General features: G+C 44.3%; 1 protein-coding gene across 3 annotated transcripts in view; it reads right to left on the bottom strand.

The window, feature by feature from the left end:
- mib2 (E3 ubiquitin-protein ligase mind bomb 2) overlaps window positions 1-7,722 on the bottom strand; it is a 92,443-nt gene extending 84,721 nt beyond the window's left edge. The window contains exons 1-3 of one of the 3 annotated variants that reach the window (XM_075685681.1): window positions 7,583-7,722; window positions 7,469-7,518; window positions 2,646-2,780 (exon numbers count right to left, since the gene is read on the bottom strand). The gene's annotated coding sequence lies outside the window, so the exon portion shown is untranslated. Of the gene's footprint in view, window positions 1-2,645; window positions 2,781-7,468 lie in introns of all 3 variants that reach the window. The other 2 variants (XM_075685679.1, XM_075685682.1) reach the window with 2 other exon arrangements.
- Window positions 7,723-14,861: the final 7,139 nt, after the last annotated feature.

The following is a 14,861-nucleotide window of genomic DNA, read 5'->3' on the forward strand; positions in this document are numbered from 1 at the left end:
CGTCAACCGAGCAAAAGCGATTTCACCTTTTCTAACAACGTTCTTCTATATGAGGACGCCAATCTAGGCCGGGATCGTAAATGACTCCCAGGAACTTTATAGTGTCTACCTGCGCTATCAGTTGATTCTGATACACAAGGGATAGGGATACCGGTTGATGCGATGGGAATACAAGAAGGGCGCAAAATGCGTCAAAGAAGTTTAGAAGATGTGGAATCTTGGAGTTTGTGGCACCTACCCACAGTGGGTGATTGGCCAAGAACAGGTAGTTCAATATAAAATAAAGAAAGAAACGTAAAAGAAATGTAAACAAAATTTTGTAAAATGTAGATTGTTAGAATCAACAGAGATAAACTGAGTTAACGAGTTTATTAAAATTAATGATTAGGTGAAAACATAAAAATGAAACAAATCGAACTAGGCGGCAAAAAGAAAATAGAGGAATTTTTAAGGTTTGAATTAAGACTATATGGATCGCAATGACGTACGCTACAAGAAAATCCTGCATGGCAGCGCAAACCTTCCCGTCGGAGGTGCCCAATAATCTAGGCACCCAAGGATAGTAAATTTGGAACAGTTCAATCTAGTCCAAGAAGGTAGAGTGGTGTTCCTAATGTTATTTTTTCGCAAATTAGAAAATCGTTCATAGCAAAAAAAAAATATATCCTACTGTACTAAATCCCCCTCCCCGCCCACACACACAAAAGAAAGAAAGAAAGAAAGAAAGAAAGAAAGAAAGAAACCAATTCGGTGAGGGTGCCAGCTATGTATAAGTAAAATATATAAATGGTTGTTTTAGGCTTGTAGCGCAGCTCAAAAAAAGCAAAAAAGAAAGAAGGTAGGGGTACTCAAAGGGAACGGAAAACAGAGTGAGCGCTAAGGACTCTGCGTATAGCGCTCACTCTGTTTTCCGTTCCCTTTGATTACCCCTACCTTCTTCCTTTCTTGCTCGTTCTGAGCTGCGCTACAAGCCTAAAACAGTCATGACATACCAACTCGCCCAAACTGCCACGCTTTTGACCTTTATATAAATGGTATTCGACAACGTAATCTACTGACCACGGCATCAAGCACCCGAGTTTGACAGCCCTTATTGTTTCAGGAATGTATTCAGTGCTCATAATCTGGAGAGTTTGTAAGACGGGGGCACAAAATACATGCAGTATCATTTGTCTCCGAAATGTAACCACTGTGTCGAGAACTAGGGGTAGGTATGATTAGTAGGTACTAACCGGACCAGCCTGCTTCGCTAAATTGCCGTGCGACTGCCCGCTTGAGGCCCTTTGCGTATTAGCGTGCTTCTTTCACACTCTGAAAAAATATTTTTATGTAACACTTACTGAGCAACAGAAACCTGTATCGGGAGTTTTTTTAAGTTGCTCTACTATTATACTTGAGCAGTTGATGAATTAATTAAGACTAATTATGTAATTAGACGGAATGCAAAAAATAATAATCTGCGTGATCTCGAAGCCATGGCAAACAACATTACGTTGGTTCTGTCCAGCCACGTGGCATTTGCATATCTTTTTTAAATCTTGGTGCTCGATAGTTGGGAAACCCTGCATAAAGATCCCTTCGTTTGCGGGTAAACCCCGATAATTACCCATTTTCGTCCCATAGCAATAATCTTATCATACTCGATAGAACGCAATTCCTCCATGAAGTTTCGCGCTTTCGTAATATGTAATAATAATTGCATGTGTCAGAAAATTAATGAACACCGCCCACCTTTTGTGCGCATGTGGTAAAGATACGATGGTAATATTACTCGTACATGAATATGTATGCGCCCTTTTCGCTAAACCATCAGAAACGAAAAACCGGCATATATAATAGACAGGGTGTCGCAGCTAACTTTAGCCAGAGCTTAAAAATGTGCGAACGCCACGTACCTTGACTGTACGGAGGTAATGTTGTTTGCTGTCGCTTGGGGATACTCAAATTATTTTTCTTTTCATTACGAAAAAGTAGATAATTAGTCTGCATTAATTAATCAGATTCTCAAATATTATGATTAGATGAAAAGTGTCAATGAGAAAACTGTGCAGTGACACGAGAAACTCCCGATACAGCTTTCTGTTGCTCGATACGTGCTACATAAAAGTGTTTTTCCGAGCGTGAAAGAAGCTCGAGATTACTCGCAAAATTACCGCGCGACTGGCCACTCGAGGCACTCTGAGGGTATTCGCGGGCTTCTTTCCAACGACGCACACGCTAGAAAACATAGTCAGCCAGATGGCTGAGACGGGAGGCGTAAAATGACGCCGTGGCGTCGGTGAAGCGTGCTCGCCTTGCCCACCGGACGCCCTAGTTCGATTCCCAACCAAGATGTACCAAATTTTCCTTTCAGAGCCATTAATTTACTTTGCTTACAGGAACCTCCTTATTGAACTTGATGTCAATCCGAGCAATTTAACGTTTTGCGCATTAATATCTACAGCTTAAGGCAATTTGCTTCGTTTCGAACGCACTCAGTGACCCGGAACCAGACATGTTTATAGTCTTAGAGGGGGTTTCCTCCTATTGCGCTCAGCACACGAAACCGCGCGTTCGCGTGGCCTCTTGTGCGGCGGCTCCATTTGCGCACGCTCCGCAGTTTGCATGCTGTGCCGATAACGCAGAAGCTCGTTAGACGCACATACCTTTCCGTTATGGATCCGACGCTGAACAGAAGGCAGGCAAAGCTCACGTCGTCTGTTCCTGACCGTGCCAGAACGTGCCATTTACGGAGGGAGTTGCGTGGATCCGACGGCTGTTTCTTCCTTCTTTCTATCGTTCTTGTTGTAGGGAGGGAAAAAAAAAAGAAGACGCGAAGGTATATAAATACTTTGTTGAGTATGGAGCTGCTACAGTCGGAAGGAGCTGTAAAAATTAAGCGCTGACCGATATGTAAGGACGAGTAAAAGAGAGAGGGAGAGACAATTAAGTTGTTTATAACGAGACCGCGACTTCGCCTGCGCGGGATGGGAGTAGGTATGTATAAAGGTACTTGGGGCAGAGCTCCAGGGTGCGAGATTTAACTCCTTTCTGTCTTTTCGTTTTCGGACGAACAAAACCTTCGTGTTTTGTCCATTCTCGTGGTTGGCGCTTCTTTCTGCCCATTCATACCACTTCCTGTCCGTCACATTCTTATACGGGGCATTTCGTTCTTTTTTTTTTATTGACTGTGGCAGATGGCACTATTCTAATCCTCGAAGCTGAATCACTTGATGAGGCGGACATTACCTGCATGATAAACTAAATTACCCAGTCGATTAATTAACGAAAATTTTACTAATTGAGTGTATAACTAAATACTTTGTGCCACATATATTGCGAATTGCAAATTGTATAGCCGGAGAGTTCAGAAGACACATTTGGAGGGAAACCCTAAAGATGACACCAGTTCCGAGATGGTCATTATCAAACTGAATGACGAAATACAGCGGAATTCCGGTAACTTTTCTGCTTCACTGCAGAAAACGGGATTTTGTTGAAAGAATAAGTGGAACAGCGCACTTTTACCGCAAGTTTGACGTTGAATATCTTGAAACCGGTACTATTCTCAGAATTCCTTCCATGTCCATGTGCCTCGCAAACTCATCGGCTACAGTTCGTCAATTGCATTATGTGCGGTAATAAATAATTAGTAAACATAATTAGGGAAATTTAGTTAATTAGCTGGTTACGCATTTTGATTTCTCGTGAAAGTAAGATCCGCATTTTCGAGTAATCAATTTTATGGATTAGTATCGTGTTACCTGCCAAAGGCGATTTTTTAAAAATTCTGCATAGGCTAAAAAAAAAAACAGCATACAAGGTGCCTGGCGGTCGGGGCCTGATTAGCGGAGCAAGTGCTACAACGCGTGTTGGCAGGGATGGCAACGCATACGTTGGCAAGGGCGAGAGGCTCCCTCACTATTGCGCCGCAACATGAAAGAGAGAAACCCTGCAAGATTTCCAAAGTGGACCAATGTATGTTCTAAGATGTCAAATGAGCTCAACACACCTGTCATGTAACTGCAGGGCTGGTGTATGTCTATTATGCGTATATATGTATGCACAATTTCTCGATTTAATTTAGCAAGAATTATCCAATCGCTGCGCCTTCAGCCAAACAGACCGGCCGCGGTGTCTAAAGTAGCTATGGGGTTTTGCCGCTGAACACGAGACCACGGGTTCTATTCCCGATCGTGGCGGTCGCGTTTCGATGGGGGCGGAATGCGAAATCGCACGCGCACGTGGACACGATATTCAAGCGACAAGCGACGCGACTGGCAGACCCCGTCGCGCTGTAACGTCGCGGCTTAGAGTAACCACATGGACGCAACGTCGCGAAGAAGAAGAAGAAAAAGAAGAAGAAGAAGAAGAAGCAGAGCAAGAAAAAGAAGAAGATGAAGAAGCGGAAGAAGAAGAAGAAGAAGAAGAAGAAGAAGAAGAAGAAGAAGAAGAAACTTTATTCAAAAGAATGGTCGGGCAGTTTTTGTTGTTGAGGCCTCAGGTGGCGGCTCGAAGTCCTTTGACTCGGGCGGCATCTTCGCGAAATAAGAAGCGACAAATTTAGATTGTTGTCCGAATAAACACAATCGTGCACCCGTACAAGAAAAGCGCAAACGCAGCCCGAGGCCATTGTTTCAACCGACAGAAGTATAAGGTCTAGCTTTAACATGATGTCATCGCCAGTGGAGAGCCGTTCCATGCCGCCAGCATGAAACGCCGTGACGCCATTTCGCGAGCAAAACTCAAAACACTTGCCGCGGCTCTTGGTGGCGTCTCAGGCCTAACATCGTGACAACAAACAGCTGAGCTGAATATTAACAACAATCGCAACGTATACATGCAACGCCGATACTTTGTCCTCAGCTTGAGATGAGACGAAACGACGGCTGATTATTATTATTATTATTATTATTATTATTATTTATTTATTTATTTATTTATTTATTTGCTGTCATGGCAGAGAGCAAATTGCAAGAGCAATTCAGATTCAAGCAGGCGGACTACACTGTAAAATAATTTACACCCTAAAAAGTGAAAAAGGGTGTAAATGTGTCTATAAGTCACACCCTTAGGGTGTTATCTATACAACGGACACCCTAAGGGTGTGAGTTATAGACACATTTATACCCTTTTTCACCTTATAGGGTGTAAATTATTTTACAGTGTAGTTGCTGCCATGTTGTTACGCAATCACGGAGTCCCCAGTGGAGGTCGCCGCGCGGACTTCAAGGCGTGAAGCGATATTTTCTGGTTGGCCAAAAAACCGGCGACACGACAAGCGACAACGACTTATCCGCCCTCCGCGACGGCAGGGCCTGTCGCCCGCGCCGCCGTCGTTCGAAAAGCGCGTGCACGTGGTTGCGCCTTTTGGTTCGGGCGCGCGAGACGCTCAGGAGTTTGAAATTAATCAGGAGAACCCCGTAGTCTGAGCCCACGTCACACCCAGCATTTATTATTACTTTTATTCCAGTGCGGAACAGCAGGCCGGAGACACGCTCCTCGGGCCTATACCTCTCCGCTTTTCGTAAGCGAACATTCTCTCTCCCACTCTCTCGATTTTAATTCAGCAAAACGAAACTGCAAGGTGCACCTCGCCATGACTAAACGCGCTGCTAGAGTTAAGGAACGAGAAGAAACAAAGACAAGAGTAAGCGCGAACTCACAACTACCTTTTTCATGTCGTCATTCGCCTTATGCACACACATCTAAAACTAGTCGTGAGTTCACGCTTCACGTGAACTCACGACTAGTTCACGCCTGTGTTTCCTCTACTTCCTAACCAGTCTTTCGTCTTACCTCAAGTACGCGTTTAGCCATTGTGTCACGCCAACAAGCCTCCGTAGCAGACTTACTAACTTGCAAGATGCACGACTGTTACTGTTAGCACGTGTAGTGCGAGCACCACACGTGCTCGCACAGTTGCCGCGACCACGATGTTTCTTTTTCTTTCTTTCTTTCTTTCTTTCTTTCTTTCTTTCTTTCTTTCTTTCTTTCTTTCTTTCATAATGTAGCGACTTGGGACCCCAACCATTTGACGCTTTTTTCGAATTTCGCTCACGAATTAGTGGTTGCAGAAGCGAAACTTCATTTTGGTTTGTTGACTTTTGGTTGGAGACTGGCCGTACCTAGAGGCCATGGCTGTCAGTCTTGACATTTAAAGCGAAGCTTTCTTTGCGTATACCGTAGGCTTTGGGTACGTAAACGTGCGTAAGTAACGTTTCTCGCTGAATAGGCAGCTTGTTACAATTACGTGCCATCGACTCACTTTCGACTCTTGTCGGCGCCATGAACACATGAACGCAAATGAGATCTGCTTAAAAAGAATTTATTAAGAGAGAAAGAGAGAAACTGAGTGTGAAGGGCAAGTAGGTTAACCGGAAGAGATTCCGGTTTGCTACCCTGCACTGGGGGAAGGGTTAGGAGAAAGGTAAGACGGAAATTATAGCGGACAGATAATGCAAAGGCATGAAACAAAATAAAAAAAGTAATTCTTAAAGCTCACTGAGATGCTACATACCCTGTTGCCTGAAGAATCCCATTTAACCATCTAGCGCGATGGCTTTGCCATTTCCCCCCATATATACCTCCAGCTTTAATGAGCATTAGGCTGCGTTCCATTTAAGCGATAGTCCGCCATGGCATCACCAAATTAAGAATTAAAGGTATGAGTTCATGACCTTTGCTTCGAAGGAACATTCGTGTTTGATCTCACTTCAGTCCGAAAGATTGATTCGTCTGTCAGTCCAAGGAATTTTCGACTCTGCGCCAGCAACAGAGCTAGAAAGAATCAAGTTTCTTTCATAGCATTTCCGCGTAGTTTATGACTCACACCCATACATAATTACAGGAAACATTAGAGCATTACCTAGCTGTACTTGAATTTTTAGGCGAGCAAAAACTTATACAGCTATCAACAGGGGCGTAGCAATGAGAGGGGACACAGTGGGCACGTGCCCCACGCCCCCGAAAAAAAAATATAGAAAAAAAAAACTGGCTACGGCACTGGCTCTGAAGGTCCACCGACAAACAGTGCCAGGGAGCGCGACCGTCTCTTACGCAATCAAACAATAAATCACGGTATGAAACGCTACAATGTCGGTTCACATATGAGTCTCTAAAGTCCACAGACATCATGGTAGAATGACGAATGAAATAAACGGCTTCCTTCATTTTTTTTAGGCTAGCCAGTTCTCAGTCAACCGGCTATGTATCATCGGATAACCTAACCTAGACTAACCTAAAATCACACTTGTGACACCCTTTTTTTTTCGCCAACAAACATACCCACACACACACGTAACGTGTGTGGCTTCCCACGCTTCCCATACACTTTTCTTCCACTTCGATATTACGAATGCTAATACATTAAAAAAATTAAAAAGAGAGATGGTAAACTATAACTTTGAAGAATATGCGCCCATGCCGACAACTTCAAGAAACGGTCTAAGCGATCAAAAAGTAGAATTAAAATAATTTGTGTACTTACGTGCCTATACGTCAGGCGACCAAGCGCAAGGTGGTATCCTTGAGGAATGTCTGCAAAACGTGCGGCGAACATAAGAAACAAAGACGGGGAAAATCCTGCTCTCCCCGCACTAACATTAAAGACGCATTATGTCTATGGACAGTTTATCGCCGCCGCCGCTGTACATGAGGAGATCGACATTGCTGCGGATAAATTTTAGAGAATAAATCTTCGTGTATACTATGCCTGAACTGCATTTGAACTGCGAATGACTGTGTTGCACCTTAGCAGGTAATCGAAAGACGTCATCTGTATTTTTCTCGGTGGCAGACTCGTCACATCTCGCCTTCGAGTGGTACAGATATCAGCAATGGCGAAATAAGTTATATCCGCCTGGAATGTGTTGCGACGTATGCGTGACTGACTCTGACGGCATTATCAGAGACTGACGTAGCTGGCCAACGATTTCCGTCAGCGTTATTCATAGCGCTTTCTTTCTTTCTTTCTTTCTTTCTTTCTTTCTTTCTTTCTTTCTTTCTTTCTTTCTTTCTTTCTTTCCTTCTTTCTTTCTTTCTTTCTTTCTTTCGATCTCGTTTGAACGAGCCGTTGAACACCCCATCGTCCGTGCGCCTAGTTTAGGCACAGGCATGCATGGCTGGGCACGTAGAGTTTCTTACAATAGCTGCCAGAGGGAACTCTGGAGCTGCGAATGGTCAGACGTCATTGGAATGATGGATAACATAGAGTGATAGGTATCACATGGATTTGACTGATCTTGTAGCTGATAGCTTCAGGTGTTCTTAGGGTATTGTTTATTATGCTTTAGCTGCCTTCATTGTCCTATATTTCAAAGCAATCTTTTCTAAATGCAGAAGACTTTGCCAACACGCACGATCGCTACTAATTTCAACGGTTTGGCCTGTCGAGGTGGCCATATCGAAACGCGCCAAGCGTCTCAATGCGCCGGCTTGCCCGCGCGAAATTCGTTTCGTTTAATTCCACTTCGTCCTCAACTGTAAATGTAACATCAGGTGTTCCACAAGGCTCTGTTCTGGGACCTTGTTATTTTTTATATTTATAAATGACCTTCCCAACAATATTAAGTCAAAAGTCCGTCTTTATGCCGACGACTGCGCCCTATAACAGGTAATTTCTTCTCCTAGTGATTACGCCTTACTTCAGGATTCCTTCAACAGATTTTACACCTGCATGGTGTACGGACTGGCAGATGCGCATTAACTTTCAAAAAATCGTAGTAGTGTCATTTACAAACAGCCATTTTCCTTCGCAGCATGTGTACGCTTTAAATAACACAATAGTTGCCCGGGCACAGGCGTACAAATACCTTGTAGTTATATTCACGCACAACATTCAGTGTTCCCAGCATATTGATCACATTACATCTATAGCACTAAGAAAATTAGGTTACTTGAGACGAACATTTTCTAAATCGCCAAAACACATTAAATTACTAATGTATAAAACACTCATTCGTCCTGTATTAGAGTACGCTTCATGCGTCTGGAACCCGTATAAAGTATGCGACATTAACAAAGTTGAATCGGTACAAAGGAAGGCTGTTCGCTTCATTTGTCATCGCTACGATCGTGATCTTTTGCCCTCATCTATAATGAATTCCTTGAATTTATCTCTTCTATGCGCAAGGCGACATATAGATTTCATGTAGCTATTACATTAAATTATTCACTCATGCTGTCGACTATTTGCTGATGATTACATCGCGTATATGCCAGTGCTCTTCCAACAAGACGTTGACACACCCTCAACCTAAAGCCTGTCTTTGCGCGCACTAACGTGTTCAAACACAGTTATTTCCCGAGAGTTGTCGACTGCTGGAACGAGTTAGCCGGTTCTGTTCGTGAATTGGCACTGTCTGATCTTGTAGAAGCACTAGTGTGATAAGATAGCTGCTCTTTTTTTATCTATTATGTTCAACTGCCTTTGTTTGTTTCTTGCGATTGCTGTACTCCACTCCTGCAATAGCCCTGAATAGGGCTGCAGTATTTGAGCATAAATAAATAAATTGTGTTCTCTGCCACTTGTCGACGCATGCGTCAGTGGAGTGATGGTTTCAATATCAGGCCTTTAAGCCAGAGGCCCTGTGTTCGAATTCTGCCGTCGGACAATTTTAATAATGTTAATTTATTGTAACACGGTACTTCGTTAAAAAATATGAGTTTACAAAGTCGCAAAGCCGTTTGTGAAGCCAGGAAGAAGTTTAGGCAAATCCGTGTACTAAACCATCATTCTCATTGTGGCTGAAACGACCCGCTTCGAGCTCCCGTAAAAACTATCGCCAGAGTCCCCTCTGGTAATTATTGTATAAAACTCTATGTAACTCTATTGTATAAAGCTCGGAAAAGATACTTTGAATTTGTATCATGATGCGGTACTGGGGCATTAATCCTTAAGATACAAAATACTAGCGGATTAATTGTATCCGATGCGAGAGTCGCCATCTGTATTTTACGATACTCTGGCATTTGTCCGTCCAGTGACACGGCACCTCATCCTTCTCATGTGAATTTTATTTCACGCCCTAGCGTAGTTTTCATGCTACCAAATTTAAAAACTACATCATCATGTGTTCCTGATCAATAACGTGTTTCCTAACGTGTTCCTCCTAACGTGTTTCTGAAGCAATATGCTGTTTCCCACTGCTTTCTTGTTTCTTGTTCTTATTTATCGTATTTCACTACTTCATGGAAAACGACTGGAAGACAGCCACAGTTGTGCCTGTACACAAGAATGGTAATCGGGCCCTATTACAATATTACTGTCCTATATCGCCCACATATTCGTGCTGTAAGATAACCGAACTTATTGTTGCCAATCAGGTAAGTGAATTTTTAGAAAACCAGTCATCATCATCATCATCATCATCATCATCAGCCTAGTTACGCCCACTGCAGGGCAAAGGCCTCTCCCATACTTCTCCAACTACCCCGGTCATGTACTAATTGTGGCCATGTTGTCCCTGCAAACGTCTTAATGTCATCCGCCCACCTAACTTTCTGCCGCCCCCTGCTACGCATCCCTTCCCTTGGAATCCAGTCCGTAACCCTTAGTGACCATCGGTTATCTTCCCTCCTCATTACATGTCCGGCCCATGCCCATTTCTTTTTCTTGATTTCAACTAAGATGTCGTTTACCCGCGTTTGTTGCCTCACCCAATCTGCTCTTTTCTTATCCCTTAACGTCACACCCATCATTCTTCTTTCCATAGCTCGTTGCGTCGTCCTCAATTTCAGCAGAACCCTTTTCGTAAGCCTCCAGGTTTCTGCCCCATATGTGACTACTGGTAACACACAGCTGTTATACACTTTCCTTTTGAGGGATAGTGGCAACCTGCTGTTCATGATTTGAGAATGCCTGCCAAACGCACCCCAGCCCATTCTTATTCTTCTGGTTATTTCAGTCTTATGATCCGGATCCGTGGTCACTACCTGCCCTAAGTAGATGTATTCCCTTACCCCTTCCAGTGCTTCGCTACCTATCGTAAACTGCTGTTCTCTTCCGAGCCTGTTAAACAATACTTTAGTTTTCTGCAGATTAATTTTCAGACCCACCCTTCTGCTTTGCCTCTCCAGGTCAGTGAGCATGCATTGCAATTGCTCTCCTGAGTTACTAAGCAAGGCAATATCATCAGCGAATCGCAAGTTACTAAAGTATCCTCCATTAACTTTTATCCCCAATTCTTCCCAGTCCAGGTCTCTGAATACCTCCTGTAAACACGCTGTGAATAGCATTGGAGATATCGTATCTCCCTGTCTGACGCCTTTCTTTATAGGGATTTTGTTGCTTTCTTTGTGGAGGACTACGGTGGCTGTGGAGCCGCTATAGATATCTTCCAGTATCTTTACATATGGCTCATCTACACCCTGATTCCGTAATGCCTCCATGACTGCTGAGGTTTCGACTGAATCAAACGCTTTCTCGTAATCAATGAAAGCTATATATAATTGTTTGTTATATTCTGCACATTTCTCTATCACTTGATTGATAGTGTGAATATGGTCTATTGTTGAGTAGCCTTTACGGAATCCTGCCTGGTCCTTTGGTTGACAGAAGTCTAAGGCGTTCCTGATCCTATTTGCGATTACCTTAGTAAATACTTTGTAGGCAACGGACAGTAAGCTGATCGGTCTATAGTTTTTCAAGTCTTTGGCGTCCCCTTTCTTATGGATTAGGATTATGTTAGCGTTCTTCCAAGACTCCGGTACGCTCCAGGTTATGAGGCATTGCGTATACAGGGTGGCCAGTTTCTCTAGAACAATCTGACCACCATCCTTCAACAGATCTGCTGTTACCTGATCCTCCCCAGCTGCCTTCCCCCTTTGCATAGCTACTAAGGCTTTCTTTACTTCTTCTGGCGTTACCTGTGGGATTTCGAATTCCTCTAGGCTAAGACCACTCAGTCCACCCTAAATACTAACACGGGTTAAAAAAAAGGCTACTCAACAATTACACAATTAGATACTGGGAAAACAAGGGAATGCGGGAGATGGAAATCCAAGACGATGAGCAAAACGAGAACAAGGTGAAAGCAGGAGCCAACGTTTCGACAAGTGGACTTGAAGAAGACAAGTCCTTGAAGACAAGTCCTTGAAGAAGACAAGTGCACTTGTCGAAACGTTGGCTCCTGCTTTCACCTTGTTCTCGTTTTGCTCATCATCCACAATTAGTTACTGTAATACATGCACTCGCCTCAAGGCTTGATAAGAACGGTCAGATTGACGCAATATTTCTAGATTTCAGCAAAGTTTTCGATAGAGTTCCACATGTCAAACTAACATAATAAAACTCATATACATTGAACTTCAGGAAATTTGATCATACGGATAACGAACTATTTAACAAATTGCTACCACCTTGTAGCAGTTAATGAGCGCCAATCGGGCAGTGTTCCGGTCGGCTCCGGGGTCACTCAAGGGAATGTTAAAGCGAAAGCTTTACTAACCGCGTCGAGCCGAGTTTCGCCGTCGCCAGCAATTTGACCTTCATTTGACCGTAGCTGCGCTGTAGCCTTGGCAACGCGCCGCGCCGAGCTCCGCCGATGCCATGGGCGTGGCGCATGCGCTTTCCGCAGCTGGGTCGCCGCCTGACCATGTGACTCGCCGCGCGCCTGGTTAAGAACTAAGAGCCAGGAGGAGCGCCGCGCTCGCCTAGTCAATGCGAGCTTGGCCATGAACGAAGCGAGGCCGGGCACTCTTCTCTGAGCGTTGCGTAGGAGCGGGAAGCTTTGAGCCGTTGTCGCCAAGCGGCGTCTGACCACACCGCGGGTATCACCCGCCGAGCTGCTTTACTGGAGAGGGTCCGGAATGCAACAGGCGTCGCACCGTCGAGATCAATGTAGCGACCGCGTTCGCGTCCAGTCCGTTTGTGCTTCGACGCTGCGCATGTTCGCGGTGTCTCTTTGCATGTCTAGCACTTGTGCTTTCCCTGTGGAGCAACAGGCGTCGCGCAGTCGAACGATGCGTGTCTACCCAAGCCTAATCACAGTCATGTCTACCCACCGACCTAGGCACAGCCGTCATACCTGGCTCAACGATGATTGTATACCTAAGTATAATAATTACAGCTAAAGAAAAGGTTAACCAAGCGAAACCAAGAGTTAACCAGGCTAAACCAAGCTTTCACTTTGCATATCGAGGGTTAGCTTAGCTAAGCCGCGGCCAACTTTTAATGTATATTAACGATATAAATACTGTAATCGATCCTGACGTGCAAGTCAGGTTGTTTGCAGATGATTGCGTGTTTTTCCAAGAAATCATTTGAACTAACGATCAGAACCATCCTATCCGAAATTGTCGCGCGACTGGCCGCTCGAGGCACTCTATGAAAACTCGAGGCATTCTAGGAAAAACGTTTTTATATAGCACGTATTGAGCAACAGAAAGCTGTATCAGGAGTCTTTCATGTTGCTCGACAATTTTCTCATTTACACTTTTCCCCTAATCATAAAATTTGAGAAGTTAATTAATTAATTCAGATTAATTATCAAACTAGGCGGAATGAGAAAGATAATCTTCCAAGCGACGGCAAACAACCTATTACCTTGGTTTTGTCCAGCGACGTCGCATTCGCATATATTTAAACTCTGACTAAAGTTAGCTGGGTCACCCTGTATACCATTTTATCGGCTATAGGAGGAACGTAGCCTCGAACTAGCGTGTCACGCCGCTTCTTCTCGCGCTGGTATGTGCGAATTGTCAGCAGCAGCGTGAAACTGTAACGATGTGATTGCGAATTATGGCGCGATTCTAACGTGTTCCCTCTGTGATTGCTGCGATGTCAGATGGCTCAAGGTCGGCGGGCTACCACTGTGCCGTGCGCGGCTGCCAAAGATAACTTTCGCAGCGAAGGTGAAGTGCCTCTTCAGCCGCGGCGACTCCATGGACTCCGTCGCTGCGGTTGCAAACAAGCGTTGACTTTTGGATTGCCAGCATAAACAAGAAGGACTTGACGTCGTCAGCTTCGGCGCGTGTATGTTCAGATATGGCGATGATGATGAAAATATACTTAGTATTACAAAGGAAGGTTGAGGCTGGTGCCCTTAAAGATTTTGTTTTCAACGCGTACCTATGATCAAGCTGGGTTATGAAAACAAGGGGCGCGTTCGAGTCGGTCACCTAGTGCGAATGGACAAAGTTAACTATATTTCTTCATTCACGCACATTAGTGTTATTCTGTTCAAATGCGTTCTAACTTTATCGTGCTGGGCAATCAACGTTCTAGTGGAAGTTGACCAGGGACGTGTACTTGAAACAAATGCTTCCTGACGAAGAAAATAAAGGTTTGCATGGGCTCTAAAAATTAAATTACGGGGCTTTACGTGCCAAAAACCACGATCTGATTGTGAGGCACACCGTAGGGGGGGACTCCGGATTAATTTTGACCACTCGGGCTTCTTTAACGTGGACCTAAATCTAAGTACTAGGGTGTTTTTTTTTTTTGCATTTCGCTGCCAATGAAATGCGGCCGCCGTGACATAGGTTCTCCCTTGTTACCGAATCTCGCCGGCAATATGTGTAGCCGACGCCGCGAATTGCGCGCTGCATTACTGCGGAAAATAAAGTTGCTGTTGCAGGGAGTAGTTATTCGTTTTTTTTTTCAGCTCTCTTCAGTCGGCGAGGTGCCCCTGCACAGGCACCACTAGTGACCTAAGAGTGCGAATATTCTTTCAACGCGTCGCATGCATCTGGTTATATATTCACGGCCACTGTCACCAGGCCGTTTTATCGAATGCGCCATGATAACGGCCCTTGCGATTGAGTTATCTGACAGTTCTTTGTTCTTTAAAGCTTGATGCCCGGGTGCAAGGTAAACAATGCTTAGGAAATCGTGCCGGAGCCCGAAGGCTAGCAAAACGTGTTTCCTCGGAGCTTCTTTA

This window comes from Dermacentor variabilis, chromosome 3 (assembly GCF_050947875.1).
Source record: "Dermacentor variabilis isolate Ectoservices chromosome 3, ASM5094787v1, whole genome shotgun sequence".
Taxonomy (NCBI): Eukaryota; Metazoa; Arthropoda; class Arachnida; order Ixodida; family Ixodidae; genus Dermacentor; species Dermacentor variabilis.